Here is a 21377-nt window from a genome sequence, read left to right on the forward strand (position 1 = left end):
TATTCTAACTCCATGCATCATAAGCACACACCGTGCCCTGGCTGGCAGGATGGGGAGGAGGGAGCATGTCTATTCACCTGGCCAGCCCTAGGCAACTCTGCAGAGAAAGACACAGGCACTTCCCCTCTGCAGCCAAAGAGTTAAGAAGGCTTGATGTGAAATGAATCATTCCAGGGGAGCTAAATCCCGGCCTTATCTAATTCTGTATCCTGAGGCTGACTAATTTAAACTCAAAAATAAAATAAACACCATCTTTAAATAGGGATTAAATACTCAACGGGCTCCCTAGTTGAACAAACTGAGATACATTTTATGGTATGGATTCAGGGGGCCCGGGGTGGGGCGAGGGGTGTCTGTGGGGATGCTCTCTGAGCTAAGGTGAGAAAATCGCCAGTGCTTCTGGATTCCGGAGTGCATTCACCTTTAGCTTTTTTCTGGATACCCGCAGAAAACCAAAGAGCCACACTGTGGAAGGATCTTCACACAGGAAGTGGGCTTTTGCCCTGTGTCCCTGAGGGAGAAGGGATTAGTGGAGGGAGTAGGTGAAGAGTTTGAAGGAAGTCCCTGATGTTCTTAGAAAACAGTAGGAAAGAGATTCCCTTGCCTGGACATTGTTCGCAAATAGGAGACAAGAGCATGAACTAAAAACAGAGACTCCCGGCTCCCTCCATGTTCCCTGAGTTCAGAAGGGAATCCAGGGAGGTGAGGCAAGGAAAACATTGACGGGCTGACATGGGCCTGGAGGGACCCACGAACCTGAGTCAGGCATGAGAGTGGGCAGCTGGTGGATTCTTCCAGGTCTGCATCACAAAGCCATGCGGACATACCAAGAACAAGCCATGTCTGAAGAGGCCTCTACTGCATCCCTGCCTCGTGGGCACAATGTCACAGAACAGAATTACATCATGTGGGAGACCATGGGCAGTGTGGTTGTCATAATGGAGCTGGACCCAGAAGGTCCCAGACCCAGGTACAGCTATGTCTCTGCTATAGTCAATGTTTTTGTGCCCCTAAAATCCGTGTGTTGAAACCTAACCCCTGATAGGTTAGGTTTGAATTAGGAGGAGGCAAAGACTTTAGGAAGTGATTTCATCATGAAAGCAAAGACCCCATTAATGGGATAAGTGGCCTTGTAAAAGGGAGCCAAGGGAGCTTGTTCTCCCCTTCCACCATGTGAGGACACAGCTAGGAGGTGCCTTCTATAAGGAACAGGCCCTCAACAGACACTACCTTGACCTTCCACTTGCCAGCATCCAGACCTATGAGACATAAATTTCTGCTGCTTATAAGCCCCCTAGGCTAAGGTATTTTGTTACGGTAGCCCAAATGGAATAAAACAGCCTCTGACCATCTTGAGCAACTCACTTATCTGCTGAACTCTCCACAGATTTAACTGTGATGAAATCCCTTCAACAGATGTATATTGAACACCTGCTGTGTATAAGGACACACTGTGTTATTGGATAGGGTATAAAGCAAGTCACAGTTCCCCAGAGGTAGGCCCTGCAATAGCTGAAGAGCAAACCCAAGTTGCTGTGGCCAATGGGGGAAGGGGTGGGTGTCAGAGAAGAAGAGAACATGCTAGAGTCCATGTCTGCAGCAATATTGGAATGTCTAATGGATGGTTACCAAAGTGGTGACTTCTCATCTTCTTACAAAAACTCATAGTTGTCCCTGTGTAAAGTCTTCCCAGAAGTGCAGGGCAGTTGAGAATATGCAGATCAGAAAAGAGAAGAGGACAGACAGAACACATTGTTGGCATCAGCAGCCACGGACTTCTTGCAGAAAGGAAAGCATTTCTCCTGGATCACTGGGTAGCAGATAAACGTACTGAAATACATTTGTTGGCTATTTGATACACGGACTTTGAACATTTGCAGACCGAGAGGCTGAGAATCTTCTCCAACCAGATGGTGTGGGGCGTGGAAGTACAGAAAGGGATCAAAGGAGGAGGAAAACCGAGCAATGAGAAGGGAGCTCTCAGCATAACCAACACAGAGACCTGGGTCTCTGCTACGAACAATACAAGCTAATGTATAATGATTGCAGGTCTGCAAACAGCAGGCTTTCCATATCACATGTGACAATCTCTGATGACAAACCTGTGTGACAGGTATTGTCAGAGGCAGAGAGTTGCTAAATAATCACACGCAACTGGTGGAATGCCGGAGAGTTTGGTTTTAATTGGTCATCTTCCTGTTTGCTTTCTATTTGTCCCATCTGTAGTTTCTTCTCCTTTTCTTCTTTCTCTGACTTCTTTTGAATTTGTTGAGTATTTTTATTTCATTTAATCTTGTTTTTTGGCCTTTTACATCTAACTATTTTTGCTTCATTTGGTTTTCAGTTTTAATCATTGCTTTATGGTTTATGGTATATCATATGGTTTGGATCTGTGTCCCTACCCAAATCTCATGTGGAAATGTAATTCCCAATGCCAAACGTGGGGCCTGGAGGGATGTGATTGGATCATGGAGCCAGTTTCTCATGGTTTAACATCATCCTCGCTTGGTACCACATAGCGAGTGAGTTCTCACAAGATCTGGTTGTTTAATAGTGTGTGGCAACTCCCCCCCCTCTCTTCCTCTTGCTCCAGTCACATAAGATGCGCCTGCTTCCCCTTTGCCTTCTGTCATGATTGTAAGCTCCCTGAGGCCTCCCCAGAAGCCGAGCAGATGACAGAATCACGTTTCCTGTGCAGCCTGCAGAACTGTGAGCCAATTAAACCTCTTTTCATCATAAATTCCCCAGTCTCAGACTTTTTTTTTTTTTGAGACGTAGTCTCACTCTGTCTCCCAGGCTGCAGTGCAGTGGTGCAGTCTCAGCTCACTACAACTTCCGCCTCCCTGGTTCAAGTGATTCTGCTGCCTCATCCTCCCAAGTAGCTTAGCTGGGACTACAGGCATATGCCACCAAGCCCACCTAATTTTTTTTTGTATTTTTAGTAGAGACAGGTTTTCACCATATTGGACAGGATGGTCCCAATTGCTTGAACTCATAATCCACCCGCCTCAGCCTCCCAAAGTGCTGGGATTACAGGCGTAAGCCACCATGCCGAGCCCCAGTCTCAGACATTTCTTTTTTTTAATTTATTTATTATTATTTTTAAATTATTATTATTGTACTTTAAGTTTTAGGGTACATGTGCACAATGTGCAAGTTTGTTACATATGAATACATGTGTCATGTTGGTGTGCTGCACCCATTAACTCGTCATTTAGCATTAGGTATGTTTCCTAATACTATCACTACCCCCTCCCCCCAATCCACAACTGTCCCTGGTGTGTGATGTCCCCCTTCCTGTGTCCATGTGTTCTCATTGTTCAATTCCCACCTATGAGTGAGAAGAGGAGGAGTTTCGTTTTCTGTCCTTGCGGTAGTTTGCTGAGAATGATTGTTTCCAGCTTCATCCATGTCTCTATAAAGGACATGAACTCATCAATTTTTATGGCTGCATACTATTCCATGGTGTATATGTGCCACATTTTCTTAATCCAGTCTATCATTGTTGGACAGTTGTGTTGACTCCAAGTCTTTGCTATTGTGAATAGTGCCGCATAAACATATGTGTGCATGTGTCTTTATAGCAGCATGATTTATAATAATTTGGGTATATACCCAGTAATGGGATGGCTGGGTCAAATGGTATTTCTAGAAGAATCGCCACACTGACTTCCACAATGGTTGAGCTAGTTTACAGTCCCACCAACAGTGTAAAAGTGTTCCTATTTCTCTGCATCCTCTCCAGCACCTGTTGTTTCCTGACATTTTAATGGTCTCCATTCTAACTGGTGTGAGATGGTATCTCATTGTGGTTTTGATTTGCATTTCTCTGATGGCCAGTGATGATATTGTGGTTTTGATTCACATTTCTCTGATGGCCAGTGATGATGAGCATTTTTTCATGTGTTTTTTGGCTGCATAAATGTCTTATTTTGAGAAGTGTCAGACATTTCTTTATAACAGTACAAGAACAGACTAATACAGTATATGTATTTAACTTAGCATTGGCTGCCATCAACATTATACGACTTCACATAGAGGATAAGAACCTTAAAACAGTGTCCATTCATTTCCCTCCTTTTGGGTTTTGTGTTGTTGTTTTCATGCATTTTACTTCTATAAGTGTTGTAAACTCACATTAAATTGTTATCATTTTTTGCCTTAGACTGTCAATTATCTTTTAAAAATGCTTTTTAATGTTGTATTTTTGCTCACACATTTGCCATCTCTGGTGCTCTAGATTCTTTTGTTTACATCTGGACTTCCATCTGGTTTCACTTTCCCTCTGCCTGAAGGATTTCCTTTAATATTCCTTGTAGTGAGGACTTGCTGGTAATGTATTCCTCAACTTTTCAATGTCTGAAAGTCTTTATTGCACTATCATCTTTGAAAGATATTTTTGCTGGATGTAGAATTCTAGACTGACAATCGTTTCATCCTTAAGTATTTTATAGAAGTCACTCTTACTATCCTCTGGTATGCATTGTTTCTGTTTTTTTTTTTTTTTGAGACAGGGTCTTGCTCTGTCACCCAGGCTGCAGTGCAGTGGCATGATTTCAGCTAACTGAAACCTTTACTTCTTTGGTTCAAGAAATCCTCTCGCCCCATCCTCCCAAGTAGCTGGGACTACAGGCATGCGCCACCACACCCAGCTAATTTTCGCATTTTATGTAGAGGCCAGGTTTTGCCATATTGTCCAGGCTGGTCTAGAACTCCTGGGCTCAAGTGATCATCCTGCCTTAGCCTCCCAAAGTGCTGGGATAACAGGCATGTGCCATTACATCTGGCCTTGCATTGTTTCTAACCAGATGTCTGCCATCTTTTTTTTTGAGACAGAGTCTCACTCTGTTGCCCAGGCTGGAGTGCAATGGCACCATCTCAGCTCACTGCAACCTCCACCTCCCGGGGTCAAGCGATTCTCCCTGCCTCAGCCTCCTGAGTAGCTGGGGTTACAGATGCGTGTCACCATGCCCTGCTAATTTTTGTGTTTTTAGTAGAGACGGGGTTTTGCCATGTTGCCCATGCTGGTCTTGAACTCCTGGGCTCAAGTGATCATCCTGCCTCAGCCTCCCAAAGTGCTGGGATTACAGGTGTGAGCCACCACGCTAAGCCCAGTTTCATCTTTGTTCCTCTCTGTATACTGTCCTTTTCCCTTTGGTAACTTTTCAGATTTTCTCTTTGTCACTGGTTTGGGGCGATTGGATTATGATGTGCTTCAGTGCGTCATCCTTATGTCTCTTGTGCTAAGGGTTCCTTGGTTCTTAGATCTCTGGGATTACAGTTTTTCTCAAATTTAAATTCTTTCAGCCACAGTTTTTTTAAATATTTTTTCTTCTACTCCTCCCCACCTTCTTCAGGAACTCCAATTAAACATATATTAGTCCTGTTGGTGCTGATTTTCTGTTCAATTTTTTCCATTATTTTCTCCATGTTCCATTTTTGATAGTTTCTACTGCTACATCTTCAGGTTGACTAATCCTCTTTTGTATAACATCTACTCTATTTTAAATGCCATTTAGTATATTTTTCATCTCAGACATTGTATTTTTCATCTCTAAAATTTCAAGCTGGGTCTTCCATGTCTCTACTTCCATGTTCTAGCTTCCCTTTACTTTCTTCTTGTGGAATGTTATCATTACAATAACTATTTTAATATCATTGCTTACTAATTCCATCTTATTTGCCATTTCTGCATCTATTGATCAAGTTTTCTTCTCATTATTGAGACATTTCCTTTTTCTTCACATGCCTGGTAATTTTCAGCTGGATGGCAGACAACATGAAATATATCTTATTGTGTGTTGGATATTGTTGGGTTCCTATAATATTATTGAGCTATGTTCTAGGATGCAGTTAAATTATCTGGAAAGATTTTGGTTCTTTGAGGGTTTTCTTTGAGGTCTTGTTAATTAGGACCTTAGCAGCCTCGGCCTAGATCTAATCTTCCGCACTGCTGAGGCAATTCTTTTCTGAGTGTTCCATCCAATCGTCTGGAAAGTATAGGATTTGTCCACTGTTGCTGGTGGGAACACCAAATATGCCTGGTTCTGTGGGAGGTTCAAGCATTGTTCTTTCTGTTTCCTTCAGGTATTTTTTCCCCCAGACTTGTAGTTTACACACATACATGTGCTGATCAGTATTTAACTGAAGACTGGAGAGTTTTTGTTTTGTGACTTTGTCCTTTTCATGACCTGAATACTCTGCCCTGCAGAGTTTATCTGAGCTTCTTTGGTCTCCCCGGACTCCAGCTTCATCTACTCAACACAGGACAATCACCAGGCTCAGCCTGTGTTCTCCATCCCTGAGCTGTGGCCCAGAAATGGTCTCCTCTCCCTGATTCCTTTCTGTTCACCACACCTTGGCAGCCCAGAGTCACGAGAAACTCTAGGCCATGTGGCAGAATGTGCACTACCCCACTTCACCACACTGTACTCTCTCCATCCAGTGCTAGCTGCAGCCACGCTGTCTCACAGTCCAGAATGCTAGCCAGAGACCAAGCTTTCTGCAGTGCCTTGGCTGGGGCCCACAGATAAGGATGGCCAAGCAGTGCTCCCAGAAAACCAGCAGATGCCATCAATTGGTTTTACATCCGCCAGTCACTGAGAATCTCTGGACACCAGAAGTTTCCTCTGTTGCCAGAGCTGAACTCTCAAGTGAAGACTCCAGAAGGCCCTGAAATGTGGGCAGGCTCCCATCATTGTCTATCAGTGGCCACAAGGACAAACACTCTTTCCATGGCTGTTGAGATGTCTAGCACACTTGGGACTCTGGAAAGCTCCTTTTCAACTTTATGCCTTAGCTGGGCTCTCCATTTACCTCAGGCCCAGCAGTGCACATTATGGGGGACACCACTGGGTGCTGCGATGAGAATGGCACTTGGCATGTGAGCTAGGATTGAGAGCCCACTGCTCTCTTCCCCCACCAGGCAGCAGCCTGTTACCATCTCTGGCTTCTGTCCCCTTACCAGTCTCCTCTGCTACAATTGCATTTCTGGCAGGCAGTGGATCAGGAAAGCACTGGCAGTTGAGAACCATGTGGAGAACCACTACTGGCCAAGCATTCCAAACCTGAGAGCAGAACAGGAGTACAGCAGTGCTGAGGTGAACTTGACAGAGAACTTTGAGACCATGAAGGCAGCCAACACTTCCAACTGACCACAACCTGCCTCTCCCATAGATTTATTGTAGACCAACTCAACCATCTCCATGTCAACAAGAAATGGTCCTCACTCTAAGCCATCACCCTTGGATTTAGATCATGGGACTGTCCTGTCTTTAGTATGGAAATGAAAAGCTTTAATTTCCACAAAAATGTAAGGTTTTTGGCTACAGCCTTATTAAAACAAAGAAATATGAGCATAGTGGTCTACAGATGGAATATCTGGGGCTCTAAACAAACTGCTACTTGAAAGTATAATCACTGTCTTTTTGTCTGTTTCTTTAGCGTGGTAGGAAAATATCAGAAATTTCTTTGGTCATAGGGAATATAAACCATAGTTTGAACAAAAGCAGCAATAAAGCTACTAACTATTTTTTGGTGTATTTGCTTAAGTATAAGATAGCTGATTGGGGCTTTATCATGTAATGTTAGTTTGCTTAGTTTTCATTAAGTTTGTTAAACTTGAATTGTGAATAAATTTATGGCTGATTCATATTGTAATTAAACTGCACATTGACATAAACTGTACATTAAAAGTTGCTGCCGATTGTCATCCAAAATAATACTTAGGTAAAACCAAAAATACTATAAACCAATGTCAAGGAACCTACCCTAAAATAAAAATACAATTAACATGGAATTGCAAAACCAGAATGGGAGAAATATTTACCCTTAAAATCTTGTTTGGAACATTGATATAACACTAGAAAATAATTTTTCTAAATAACTACTATGTTCAACTGTGACTGTGCATCTGTGAAGACCAGGCATTTTGAATCATTGCCTTGTAGTGTGTGGCAGTACAATTTTACAGAAATACAATACAATAATTAATGAAATTCTCTAATGGGAAGATTTAAGTGAATAAGTATCTACACTATAAATATTTGTAATATTGGTGCTATTATTTCACAAAATAAAAAAGCTGTATTACAGCCTTTAAAAGCAAATAATAGCCTTACATTTCTAAATAAAGAAAAAAGATAAATTTTATGAAATATGGTTAAAAGTAATTGATAAAATAAAAATTGGGGCACAAATTATAGTTTGGACAGAGGTTGAAAAAAGTGGATGAAAATTTTAATGAGCCCTTTTTGCCTGCACTAAACTTAATCTTTTGGGGGAACATTATAATATATATAGGGTTCCTACTGGCTATCTAATTTACTTTTCACACAATGTATAAATGCTAGCCTATTGGTCTTAATATTTGAACCTAAAATAACACACAAACATACAAGAGAACAAAATAAGGAAGAAATGTATGGAGACAGTGACATTATCAAGGTGGTGGTATAGGGGGTCCCTACTTTTGTATTCCCTTGCAGCAATAAAAACTAGTCAGCCATCCATCAACCAAAGTAACTTTATGAGAGATCCAAGCACAGTCGCTCATAACAGTAATCTCCTCCATTTAAAAGCCTGAGCTGGAGGACTGCCAGGCCAGGAGTTCAAGAACAGCCTGGGCAATATAGTGAGCTTTGGGATACAGGGCCTTATGAAACCTTGCTAAAACCCAAGATTGAAAAGGGTCATTTTGAGAAGGCAGGCCCTTTGGTTAATAAGAGTTCATGTTATCCAAAGCAATCTGTAAGTTAACTCAAATCCCTATCAAAATCCCTGTCCCAATTTTTATAGTAATAGAAAATGTAAGCCTGCAATGTAGGCTGAATGGCCAAACCAATCATGAGGAATAAGAAAAAAGCTGGGGACATCATACTCGTGACTCACACAAAAAGTTCAAAAGTCAGTGTTTGTAGATAAACTGGGGAAACCCTGTTAGGTACTCAGTGGAAGCCACACTCACCCTCACATCTGCTATTAGTCCCAGCATATAGCAGAAACTGCCCTAGTGCCTGCTCCACAGAACAAAGCCCTGAAGACAATCCAGCCTGCCAAAAAACATGACAGAACTCACAACCATACGTGCTCCTGGCAACAAGCCCACTAAAGGTAAAACTCACTCCAGATTCGGCAGCGACTTGTGATGCAGCTAGAAGCCTTTTTACTGCAAAACCAGTAAAGATCTCTTCAGCCTTGAGACCCAAAAGATGAAGATCTTTACCTACTAAAACCAGTTTATAAAAATGAAAAGAGGTGGCTGGGCACAGTGGCCCAAACCTGTAATCCCAGCATTTTGGGAGGCCGTGGTCAGGCGTTCAAGACCAGCCTGGACAAGATAGTGAAACACTGTCCCTACTAAAAATACAAAAATTAGCCGGGCATGGTTGTTGGCGCCTGTAATCCCAGCTACTAGGGATGCTGAGGCAGAGAATTGCTTGAACCCAGGAGGTGAAGGTTGCAGTGAGCCAAGATCGTGCCACAGCACTCCAGCCTGGGTGACAAAGCGAGACTCCATCTCAAAAACAAAACAACAACAACAAAAAAAAATGAAAAGAGGTGTTTGCTCCTTCAAATGCACAAACACCAATGCAAGTCTATATTATGCCCATTCTAACGGTTCTATTTTAACATAGAACTGGAAGTCCTACATAGAATAATTAAGTCCTACGTCAAAAAATTAAGCAAGAGAAGCTAAAAGATCCAAATTGAAAAGAAGAAATAACGTCACTGTTTGTAGATGACATAATATTATATATAAAAACATAAATAATACATTTAAATAGTGCATTTAATTCATCTATATATAAATAGTGCATCTAATAAATGCACTCAGTAAAGAAGCAGAATACACAATTAACATACAAATATCAGTTTTGTTTCTGTATGCTAGCAACAAACCAATAAAAAAGAAAAGAAATCTCATTTATAATAGCAACAAACTAATAGATTTCTTAGCAATAAATTCATCCAATGTGGTGAAAGATCTTTACAATAAAAAATAAAATATATTGATGAAAAAATTTTTAAAAATACAAATAAATGTAAATATATTATATGTTTATGGATTAGAAGAATATTGTCTAAAAGCCATATTATCCAAAGCAATCTGTATATTAATTCAACTTCCTATCAAAATTCCTGTGCCACTTTTTACAGTAATAGAAAATAAATTCTGCAATGTATATAAAACTATAAGAAATATTAAAAGGCCAAAGCAATCATGAGGATTAAAATGAAATCTGGGGACATTATACTTTATCATTTAAAACTACATTTCAAGACTACATTAAACATAATAGAATGGTATGTTTACAGGAACCCACACAAAAACCAGTGGAACAGAATACAGAGCCCAGAAGTAAGTCTATGCATCTAAAGTTAATCTTTGACAAGGGCACTATGAATACACAACACAAAATGTGTAGACTTTTCAATACTTAGTGCTGGGAAAACTGGGTACTCACAAGCACAGTAATAAAACTTGATCATATTTCTTACACCAGACACAAAAATTGACTTAAGACAAATTTAATACATAAATTCTTAAAAGAAAATCTTTAAAAAAGCATATGAAAAGCCTCCATGATACTGGCCTTGGCAATTTTTTTTAAATATAATATCAAAATTATAGCAATAAAACCAGACATAAAGTTGTAGTGTATTAAACTATTGTGCACAGCAAGAAATAAGAAAACATTAAAGATGGGATAAAATATTTGCAAATCATATATGATAAGAGGATAGTATTCAAAATATAGCAGAAACTCATACAAATCAGAAGCTAAACAATCATAATTATAACACCAAACTAAAAAATAGGCAAAAGACTAAACATTATTTTTTAATATTATTATACTTTAACTTTTAGGGTACATGTGCACAATGTGCAAGTTTGTTACATATGTATACATGTGCCATGTTGTTGTGCTGCACCCATTAACTCGTCATTTAGCATTAGGTATATCTCCTAATGCTATCCCTCCCCCCTGTCCCACCTCACAACAGTCCCTGGTGTGTGATGTTCCCCTTCCTGTGTCTATGTGTTGTCATTGTTCAATTCCCATCTATGAGTGAGAACATGTGGTGTTTGGTTTTTTGTCCTTGAGATAGTTTGCTGAGAATGATGGTTTCCAGCTTCATCCATGTCCCTACAAAGGACATGAACTCATCATTTTTCATGGCTGCATAGTACTCCATGGGCTATATGTGCCACATTTTCTTAATCCAGTCTATCGTTGTTGGACATTTGGGTTGGTTCCAAGTCTTTGCTATTGGGAATAGTGCCGCAATAAACATATGTGTGCATCTATCTTTATAGCAGCATGATTTACAATCCTTTGGGTATATACCCAGTAATGGGATGGATGGGTCAAATGGTATTTCTAGTTCTAGATCCCTGAGGAAATGCCACACCGACTTCCACAATAGTTCAACTAGTTTACAGTCCCACCAACTGTGTAAAAGTGTTCCTATTTCTCCACATCCTCTGCAGCACCTGTTGTTTCCTGACTTTTTAATGATCGCCATTTTAACTGGTGTGTGATGGTATCTCATTGTGGTTTTGATTTGTATTTCTCTGATGGCTAGTGATGATGATCATTTTTTCATCTGTTTTTTGGCTGCCTAAATGTCTTCTTTTGAGAAGTGTCTTTTCATATCCTTTGCCCACTTTTTGACCGGGTGTTTGCTTTTTTCTTGTAAGTTTGTTTGAGTTCATTGTAGATTGTGGATATTAACCCTTTGTCAGATGAGTAGATTGCAAAAATTTTCTCCCATTCTGTAGGTTGCCTGTTCACTCTGATGGTGGTTTCTTTTGCTGTGCAGAAGCTCTTTGGTTTAATTAGATCCCATTTGCCAATTTTGCCCTCTGTTGCCATTGCTTTTGGTGTTTTAGACATGAGGTCCTTGCCTATGCCTGTGTCCTGAATGGTATTCGCTAGGTTTTCTTCTAGTGTTATTATGGTTTTAGGTCTAACATGTAAGTCTTTAATCCATCTTGAATTAATTTTTGCATAAGGTGTAAAGAAGTGATCCAGTTTCAGCTTTCTACATATGTCTAGCAAGTTTTCCCAGCACCATTTATTAAATAGGGAATCCTTTCCCCATTGCTTGTTTTTCTCAGGTTTATCAAAGATCTGATAGTTGTAGAACTGCGGCATTATTTCTGAGGGCTATATTCTGTTCCATTGGTCTATATCTCAGTTTTGGTACCAGTATCATGCTGTTTTGGTGACTGTAGCCTTGTAGTATAGTTTGAAGTCAGGTAGCATGATGCCTGCAGCTTTGTTCTTTTGGCTTAGGATTGACTTGGTGATCCGGGCTCTTTTTTGGTTCCATAGGAACTTTAAAGTAGTTTTTTCAATTCTGTGAAGAAAGTCATTGTTAGCTTGATGGGGATGGCATTGAATCTATAAATTACCTTGGGCAGTATGGCAATTTTCACAATACTTATTCTTCCTACCCATGAGCATGGAATGTTCTTCCATTTGTTTGTATCCTATTTTATTTCATTGAGCAGTGGTTTGTAGTTCTCCTTGAAGAGGCCCTTCCCATCTCTTGTAAGTTGGATTCCTAGGTATTTTATTCTCTTTCAAGCAATTGTGAATGGGAGTTCACTCATGATTTGGCTCTCTGTTTGTCTGTTATTGGTGTATAAGAATTCTTGTTATTTTTGCACATCGATTTTGTATCCTGAGACTTTGCTGAAGTTGCTTATCAGCTTAAGGAGGTTTTGGGCTGAGATGATGGGGTTTTCTGGATATACAGTCATGTCATCGCAAACAGGGACAGTGTGACTTCCTCTTTTCCTAATTGATCGCATTTTATTCCCTTCTTCTGCCTAATTGCCCTGGCCAGAACTTCCAACACTATGTTGAATTGGAGTGGTGAGAGAGGGCATCCCTGTCTTGTGTCAGTTTTCAAAGGGAATGCTTCCAGTTTTTGTCCACTCAGTATGATATTGGCTGTGGGTTTTTCATAGATAGCTCTTATTATTTTGAGATACGTCCCATCAATACCTAATTTATTAAGAGTTTTTAGCATGAAATGTTGAATTTTGTCAAAGGTCTTTTCTGCATCTATTGAGTTAATCATGTGGTTTTTGTCTTCGTTCTGTTTATATGCTAGATTACGTTTATTGATTTGCGTGTGTTGAACCAGCCTTGTATCCCCAAGGTTGAAGCCCACTTGATCATGGTGGGTAAGCTTTTTGATGTGCTGCTGGATTCAGTTTGCCAGTATTTTATTGAGAATTTTTGCATCAATGTTAATCAAGGATATTGGTCTAAAATTCACTTTTTTGGTTGTGTCTCTGTCCGGCTTTGGTATCAGGATGATGCTGGCCTCATAAAATGAGTTAGGGAGGATTTCCTCTTTTTCTATTGATTGGAATAGTTTCAGAAGGAATGGTACCAGCTCCTCCTTGTACCTCTGGTAGAATTCGGCTGTGAATCCATCTGGTCCTGGACTTTTTTTGGTTGGTAATCTATTAATTATTGCCTCAACTTCAGAACCTGTTATTGGTCTATTCAGAGATTCAACTTCTTCCTGGTTTAGTCTTGGGGCACTGTATGTGTCAAGGAATTTATCCATTTCCTCTAGATTTTGTAGTTTATCTATATAGAGGTGTTTATAGTATTCTCTGATGGTAGTTTTTATTTCTGTGGGATCCGTGGTGATATCCCCTTTGTCATTTTTTTTTTTTTTTGCGTCTATTTGATTCTTCTGTCTTTTCTTCTTTATTAGTCTTGCTAGTGGTCTATCAATTTTGTTGATCTTTTCACAAAACCAGCTCCTGGATTCATTGATTTTTTGAAGGGTTTTTTTTTGTCTCTATTTCCTTCAGTTCTGCTCTGATTTTAGTTATTTCTTACCTTATACCGGCTTCTGAATGTGCTTGCTCTTGCTTCTCTAGTTCTTTTAATTGGGATGTTAGGGTGTCAATTTTGGATCTTTCCTGCTTTCTCTTGTGGGCATTTAGTGCTATAAATTTCCCTCTACACACTGTTTTGAATGTGTCCCAGAGATTCCGGTATGTTGTGTCTTTGTTCTCGTTGGTTTCAAAGAACATCTTTATTTCTGCCTTCATTTCGTTATGTACCCAGTAGTCATTCAGGAGCAGGTTGTTCAGTTTCCATGTAGTTGAGTGGTTTTGAGTGAGTTTCTTCATCCTGAGTTCTAGTTTGATTGCACTGTGGTCTGAGAGACAGTTTGTTATGATTTCTGTTCTTTTACATTTGCTGAGGAGTGCTTTACTTCCAAGTATGTGGTCAATTTTGGAATATGTGTGGTGTGGTGCTGGAAATAATGTATATTCTATTGATTTGTGGTGGCGAGTTCTGTAGTTGCCTATTAGGTCCGCTTGGTGCAGAGCTGAGTTTAATTACTGGGTATCATTTTTAACTTTCTGTCTCGTTGATCTCTCTAATGTTGGCAATGGGGTGTTAAACTCTCCCATTATTTCTGTGTGGGAGTGTAAATCTCTTTGTAGGTCACTAACGACTTGCTTTATGAATCTGGGTGCTCCTGTATTGGGTGTATATATATTTAGGATAGTCAGCTCTTCTTGTTGAATTGATCACTTTACCATTATGTAATGGCCTTCTTTGTCTCTTTTGATCTTTGTTGGTTTAAAGTCTGTTTTATCAGAGACTAGGATTGCAACCCCTGTCTTTTTTTTCCATTTGTTTGGTAGATCTTCCTCCATCCCCTTATTTTGAGCCTATGTGTGTCTCTGCACGTGAGATGGGTTTCCTGAATACAGCACACTGATGGGTCGTCACTCTTTTCCAATTTGCCAGTCTGTGCCATTTAATTCGAGCATTTAGCTCATTTACATTTAAGGTTAGTATTTTTAAGTGTGAATTTGATCCTATCATTATGGTGTTAGCTGGTTATTTTGCTCGTTAGTTGATGCAATTTCTTCCTAGCCTTGATGGTCTTTACAATTTGGCAAGTTTTTGCAGTGACTGTTACCGGTTGTTCCTTTCCATGTTTAGTGCTTCCTTCAGGAACTCCTTTAGGGCATTTCTGGTGGTGACAAAATCTCTCAACGTTTGCTTGTCTGTAAAGGATTTTATTTCTCCTTCACTTATGAAGTTTAGTTTGGCTGGATATGACATTCTGGGTCCAAATTCTTCTCTTTAAGAATGTTGAATATTGGCCTCCACTCTCTTCTTCCTTGTAGAGTTTCTGCTAAGAGATCTGCTGTTAGTCTGATGGGCTTCCCTTTGTGGGTAACCCGACCTTTATCTCTGGCTGCCCTTAACATTTTTTCCTTCATTTCATCTTTGGTGAATCTGACAATGTTGTGTCTTAGAGTTACTCTTCTCGAGGAGTATCTTTGTGGTGTTCTCTGTATTTCCTGAATTTGAATGTTGGCCTGCCTTGCTTGATTTGGGAATTTCTCCTTGATAATATCCTGCTGATTGTTTTGCTACTTGGTTCAATTCTCCCCGTCACTTTCTGGTCCACCAATTAGACGTAGATTTGGTCTTTACACATAGTCCCGTATTTCTTGGAGGTTTATTCGTTTCTTTTTATTCTTTTTTCTCTAAACTTCTCTTCACACTTCATTCCATTCATTTCATCTTCCATCGCTGATACCATTTCTTCCAGTTGATCGCGTTGGTTACTGAGGCTTGTTTATTCATCACGTAGTTCTGGTGTCATGGTTTTCAGCTCCATCAGTTCCTTTAAGGACTTCTCTGCATTGATTATTCTAGTTTTCCATTTGTCTAATTATTTTCAAGGTTTTTAACTGCTTTGCCATTGGTTTGAACTTCCTCTTTTAGCTTGGAGTAGTTTGATCTTCTGAAGTCTTCCTCTCTCAACTCATCGAAGTCATTCTCTATCTAGCTTTGTTCCATTGCTAGTGAAGAGCTGCGTTCCTTTGGAGGAGGAGAGGTGCTATGATTTTTAGAGTTTCTGGTTTTTCTGCTCTGTTTTTCCCCATCTTTGTCGTTTTATCTACATTTGGTCTTTGATGATGGTGATGTACAGATGGGTTTTTGGGGTGGATGTCCTTTCTGTTTGTTAGTTTTCCTTCTAACAGTCAGGACCCTCAGCTGCAGGTCTGTTGGAGTTTGCTAGACGTCCACTCCAGATCCTGTTTCCCTGGGTATCAGCAGCGGTGTTTGCAGAACAGCGGATATTGTTGAACCAAAAATGCTGCTGCCTGATCGTTCCTCTGGAAGTTTTGTCTCAGAGGAGTACCCAGCCTTTTGAGGTGTCAGTCCAACCCTACTTGGGGGTGCCTCCTAGTTAGGCTACTCGGGGTTCAGGGATCCACTTGAGGAGGCAGTCTTCTCATTCTCAGATCTCCAGCTGCATGCTGGGAGAACCACTACTCTCTTCAAAGCTGTGGGACAGGGACATTTATATCTGTAGAGGTTATTGCTGTCTTTTGTTTGTCTGTGCCCTGCCTCCAGAGGGCTAGCCTACAGAGGCAGGCAGACCTCCTTGAGCTGTGATGGGCTCCACCGAGTTCGAGCTTCCCAGCCACTTTGTTTACTTACTGACGCCTGAGCAATGGCAGGCACACCTCCCCCAGCCTCACTGCCACCTTGCAGTTTGATCTCAGACTGCTGTGCTAGCAATGAGCGAGGTTCCGTGGGCATAAGAACCTCTGAGCCAGGTGCAGGATATAATCTCCTGGTGTGGTGTTTGTGAAGCCCATTGGAAAAGCACAGTATTAGGGTGGGAGTGACCCGATTTTCCAGGTGCCATCTGTCACCCCTTTTCTTTGACTAGGAAAGGGATTTCCCTGATCCTTTGCAGTTCCCCAGTGAGGCAATGCCTCGCCCTGCTTTGGCTTATGCCTGGTGTGCTGTACCCACTCTCTGGTACCCACTGACTGTCACTCCCCAGTGAGATGAGCCTGGTACCTTAGTTGGAAATGCAGAAATCACCCATCTTCTGTGTCACTCAAGCTGGGATTTGTAGACTGGAGCTATTCCTATTCGGCCATCTTGGCTCCAACGACCAAGACTAAATATTTTTTACAAACATATTCAAATATCCAACAGGTGTGTAGAAAGATGCAAAACATTACCATTCATGAGAAAATTGCAAATGAAAAGATACCACTTTACAGCAGTTGGAATGGCTAATATAAAAAAAAGAGATATGACAAGTGTTAACAAGGATGTGACAAAATATTTCTGTACAGACTTAATGAGTTGTAAACTGGAAGAGTCATTATGAAAATTAGTATGCAGGTTATTTTTAAAAAATTGAACTATCGTACAATCCCGAAATTCCACTTCTGTCTATAAACAAAATAAAATCAGCATCTCAAAAATAATCTGCACTCCTGTATTTAATGCAGCGTTATTCACAACTGTCAAGAGTACTTTTTCAAAAAAATGACTTATATGTAGATGCTGAATGGATAAGGAAAATGTGGTAAAATAGACAACTGAATATTATTCACCCATAAAAAAGAATGAAATTCTGCTATTTCAACAACATGAATGGACCTGGGTACATTATGCTATGCAAAATAAGCTGGGCACAGAAAAACAAACACTGTGTGTTCTCACTTAAATTGAGAATTTAAAAAGCATGAACTCACAGAAGCAGAGAGTACAATGGTAATGACCAAGCCTGGAGGTAGAAAAAATGATAAGGTGTTCAAAGAGTACAAACTTTCAGTTATAAGATAAATAAGTTTTGGGGGTCTAATGTATAGCTTTAAAATGTAGTTAATAACAGTGTTTTGTATGCTTAAAATTTGCTACAACAATAGGAGACCTCAAATGCTCTCACTACAAAATCATAACCATGTGAGGTGATATAAATGTTCATCAACTTAATTGTATTAAACATTTTAAAATATATATCTATGAAATTATTATAATGTAGACAATGCATAATTATGCAATTTTTATTGGTCAAAAAACTAATGTTATGTACACATGCATACATTCACATAAGTGTGTATATACACATATATAAAACATATAGATATATATCAATTACATATGTTGTTATATATATATTTGTGTGTGTACATATGTATACACACACATACATATCAATGACAAAATCCTAGTAAGCTTCAAACTAAAAAAGACAAAATTATAAAATGATAACTATTAAAAAATCAGGAAACAAATGGGTATTTAATACATGCTCAGCAATATTCTAAGTTACTCAATGGCAAAGTACATGTTTTAAATGTAGAAAGTAGATACATTAAACTATATTACAGTTTAGGAATTATGGCACAGAGTGTTTACAGCTTTAACGTCAATACATACCAAAAACTTAAAATTTTGAAGTAAAATAACATTAGGTTTTATTATATGGGGCAGAGGCTTAGTGTTCTGATAAAATTATTGAGTATGAATTTCTGTAGAATCACATTTGAAACCTTCACAGGATATGAAGTTGTAAAGCAGAAAACATACGACATCTGGATGTCGTGTTTCTGCGATTTCTAAACCAAATCCCAATATCTCCACTACTCACACATTTTAGACAAGACTCAAAATGGAAATTAGAAAATGTTTAACATAGAGTTCCTTAAAAATCACAGACGGTCCCATGTCCTCAAAAGCAATAAAAGAGCAAGCAGCCAGTTCCTCCAGTCGCTTGCAAGCCATGCAAAGGTTTTGATTTTATTTGTAACTTAGATGAATGATCGTTGAAGGGGAAGTCCAGTCCTAGAAAACTGAAGAGCATGGGGCAGAAGATGTCTGTCTCTAATGAAAGCAAGAGAAAGAAACCAGAGCTTCTCAGAAAAGATTTCCATTGGAGTATAGCTTCGCAAACCACACTTTAAGATCTGGCTTTCTCCTTGACCTTTGGACATCTCATCTGTGTCATCTGCCTTATTCACTCCCACCTCTTTGGATGTTTGGCTACTATCTCCTGTCTCCTCACACTCTGGGGCTTTTTCTTTTTCTCAATGTAGGTGATCAGGTTTAGCTTAGAGAACAGCCAAGGACACTGTATTAGTAAAAGTAATATGACTTATGCTGTGATTTTCCAATTACTTCTTAGTACTGTGTTCAGTGGAAAAAAAAAGAACATTATAAAAGAGTCTAAAAATGTAATAACAAATACTATTTCCTCACAGAAATGTTATGATATTTAAAAACTTTTCTAAATTTGTGGGTCCTTAGCTTCACGACCCAGTGCTGCTGAATCAAAACTTGGTGGTGGTTGGCTGGGCATGGTGACTCACACCGCTGATCCCAGCACTTTGAGAGGCCAAGGCAGGCATATCACTTAAGCCTGGGAGTTTGAGGCCAGCCTGGGCAACATGGCGACCCCTAGTCTACGGGTTGAGGGTGGTGAGGAGGGGGAAAGGTGATGGTAATGGGAGGTGGTAAGGCGATTATAAGGTGTGGGCAATCATATTTTGTACCTCTAAGTTTGTGGAGTTACCACTAATTTAAAAGTAAGGATACATATCAGCTGAAGAAAGAAAAACACTTATGTCGAGATGAAACCTCCTCGTGGGGGTCCGCAGCTGCAATACCGCCAGGCGGCAGCATCCCACCTCTTCTGACTGGCTGCAGCCCCACCAGAAGCCCGGCTCCAGCTGGGACGCTGTGGCAGGTACTAGACCCCAAAGGTGCAGGCTAGTGTTTCCTGCCCTCCGGGGTGTCTTCCCACTCCCCGGACCCCAGGCAATTCAATTCATTCATCAAGTGCCACTGCAACTGTCCAAGCTGGGGCAGCAGGTCCCACAGTCACCAGCCAAGACCTCCGCTCCAGAACATGTGGGCTGCTTTCCCCAGGGGAAGGACATTGTTTTCGCCAGCCACGAATAAATCCGTCCCTGTGCACCCTGTTTCCCATTGCCACTGACTTCGTGTAAACTCAAGTCCTCAGGACACAAGAGAGACCCAGGCCTGGCCCTGTGGACACGCTTGGTGCCACAGCTTCCACCTGATGGACTGGTGCACTCTACAAATCTCAGGGACCACCACACCTAGGAGACAGAAGGACCCTATGAAACGCACCCCCAAAGCAACCAACCAATCGAAGAAAAAAAAAAAACAAAAAAAAAACAAAACACGTCTCAGGGCTCCGTTGGTTTTCCCACTTGGGCGGTCCTGACCCCCTGTTCTAGCCTGGCCCAAGCACCCTCCACCTCACCCCGGCCTGCTCAAAGTTGCCCTGTCTACCTGAGCAGAGCCTCCTTCTCCAAGGCTCTGTCTCTCTTGCTCTACAACTCCCTCGCTGTCTCCCTTTCTCTGTTTCCCCCTCCACCTCTCGCTCTTTTGTCACCTTCTGTCTCTCTCCTCCTCCACCTTTCTCTCTCTCCCTACATTTCTATCTCTCCATCCCAGTCTCCGTAGCTCTCTTTCAAGCTGTGTCTGTGTCTTTGCCTGTATGTCCTTGTGTGTGTGTCCGTGTGTGTGATTGTGTGCCTGTGTGCGTGCACCCGTATGTATCTGTGTGTGTGTCAGGGTGGGTTTGCTCGTGGTGTTGGTGTGGTGTGTCTGGATGTCCGTCAGCCCCTCTTTCCCGGGATCAGGCTGCCGGGGCTCTAGTGCCAGCGTGGGGCAAATCAGGGCCTTCCTTTCCCGTTGGCCATGGGCGGTTACTCATCGGGACAAGCGACGATGGTGTGGGTGTTGTGAGAAAAAGGGCTGGGCAGGCTGTTCGCCCCTGGGCAGCCCTGGATTCTCTGGGTATGTGGGGCAAGAGGGGGCCTTGCAGGAGGGACAGCGAGAGATCCAAAACAATTTTTCCGCGGTAAGGCTGAGGACTAGAGGGGATCCCAGAATTGTGGGCGCCGGGCCCAGACGCCTCCGAGCACACCCTGTCCTGAGCCGGCGCAATGTGTTGGAAGCTCGGGAGCTCGTGAGCCGGGGGAAGGCCTGGAGTGTCAGCGAAAGGGAGGCCTCCTGGTGGGCCTGGAGCCAGGGCAGGGGACTGAGGCATCACAGCCTGATGATGCATTCCTGTTTCCTGCAACATGGGGAGTCTCCAAAATGGCCTGTTTGGAAACTGCAAAGGAGAGAGAAGACACAATGCTGCTTTTCCACGCTTTGCTGGAGGTTTCTGTGTCCCCACAGAGCTCGGGAAAAAAACAGTCCACAGGGTCATGCTTTCGGGGGCCAGAGACCAGTGAGCAACAGGCCACCTTCCAGAGGGCAAAGGAACGTGGAATCCGGAATCATGGTTCACTTGGCTTGAGTGTGACTCCTGTGTGGATCGGAGTATCTGCCTCGTGCTCTGTTGCAGGCTTAGCGTGGGGATATGCTATCTGTGAGCCATGTGGATGAAAAACAGACAACCATTTGAGTCTCAGCTCTGCTTTTTTGGGAATTCGCTCATTCCTTGGGAGGTAGAATTCGTCTGAATCGCTCCCAGATGAAGTAACCCAAGCTGACAATCCCGAAGGCTGGTGAGGG

The sequence above is a fragment of the Pongo pygmaeus genome, chromosome 12, assembly GCF_028885625.2.
Source record: "Pongo pygmaeus isolate AG05252 chromosome 12, NHGRI_mPonPyg2-v2.0_pri, whole genome shotgun sequence".
In the NCBI taxonomy this organism is placed as follows: Eukaryota; Metazoa; Chordata; class Mammalia; order Primates; family Hominidae; genus Pongo; species Pongo pygmaeus.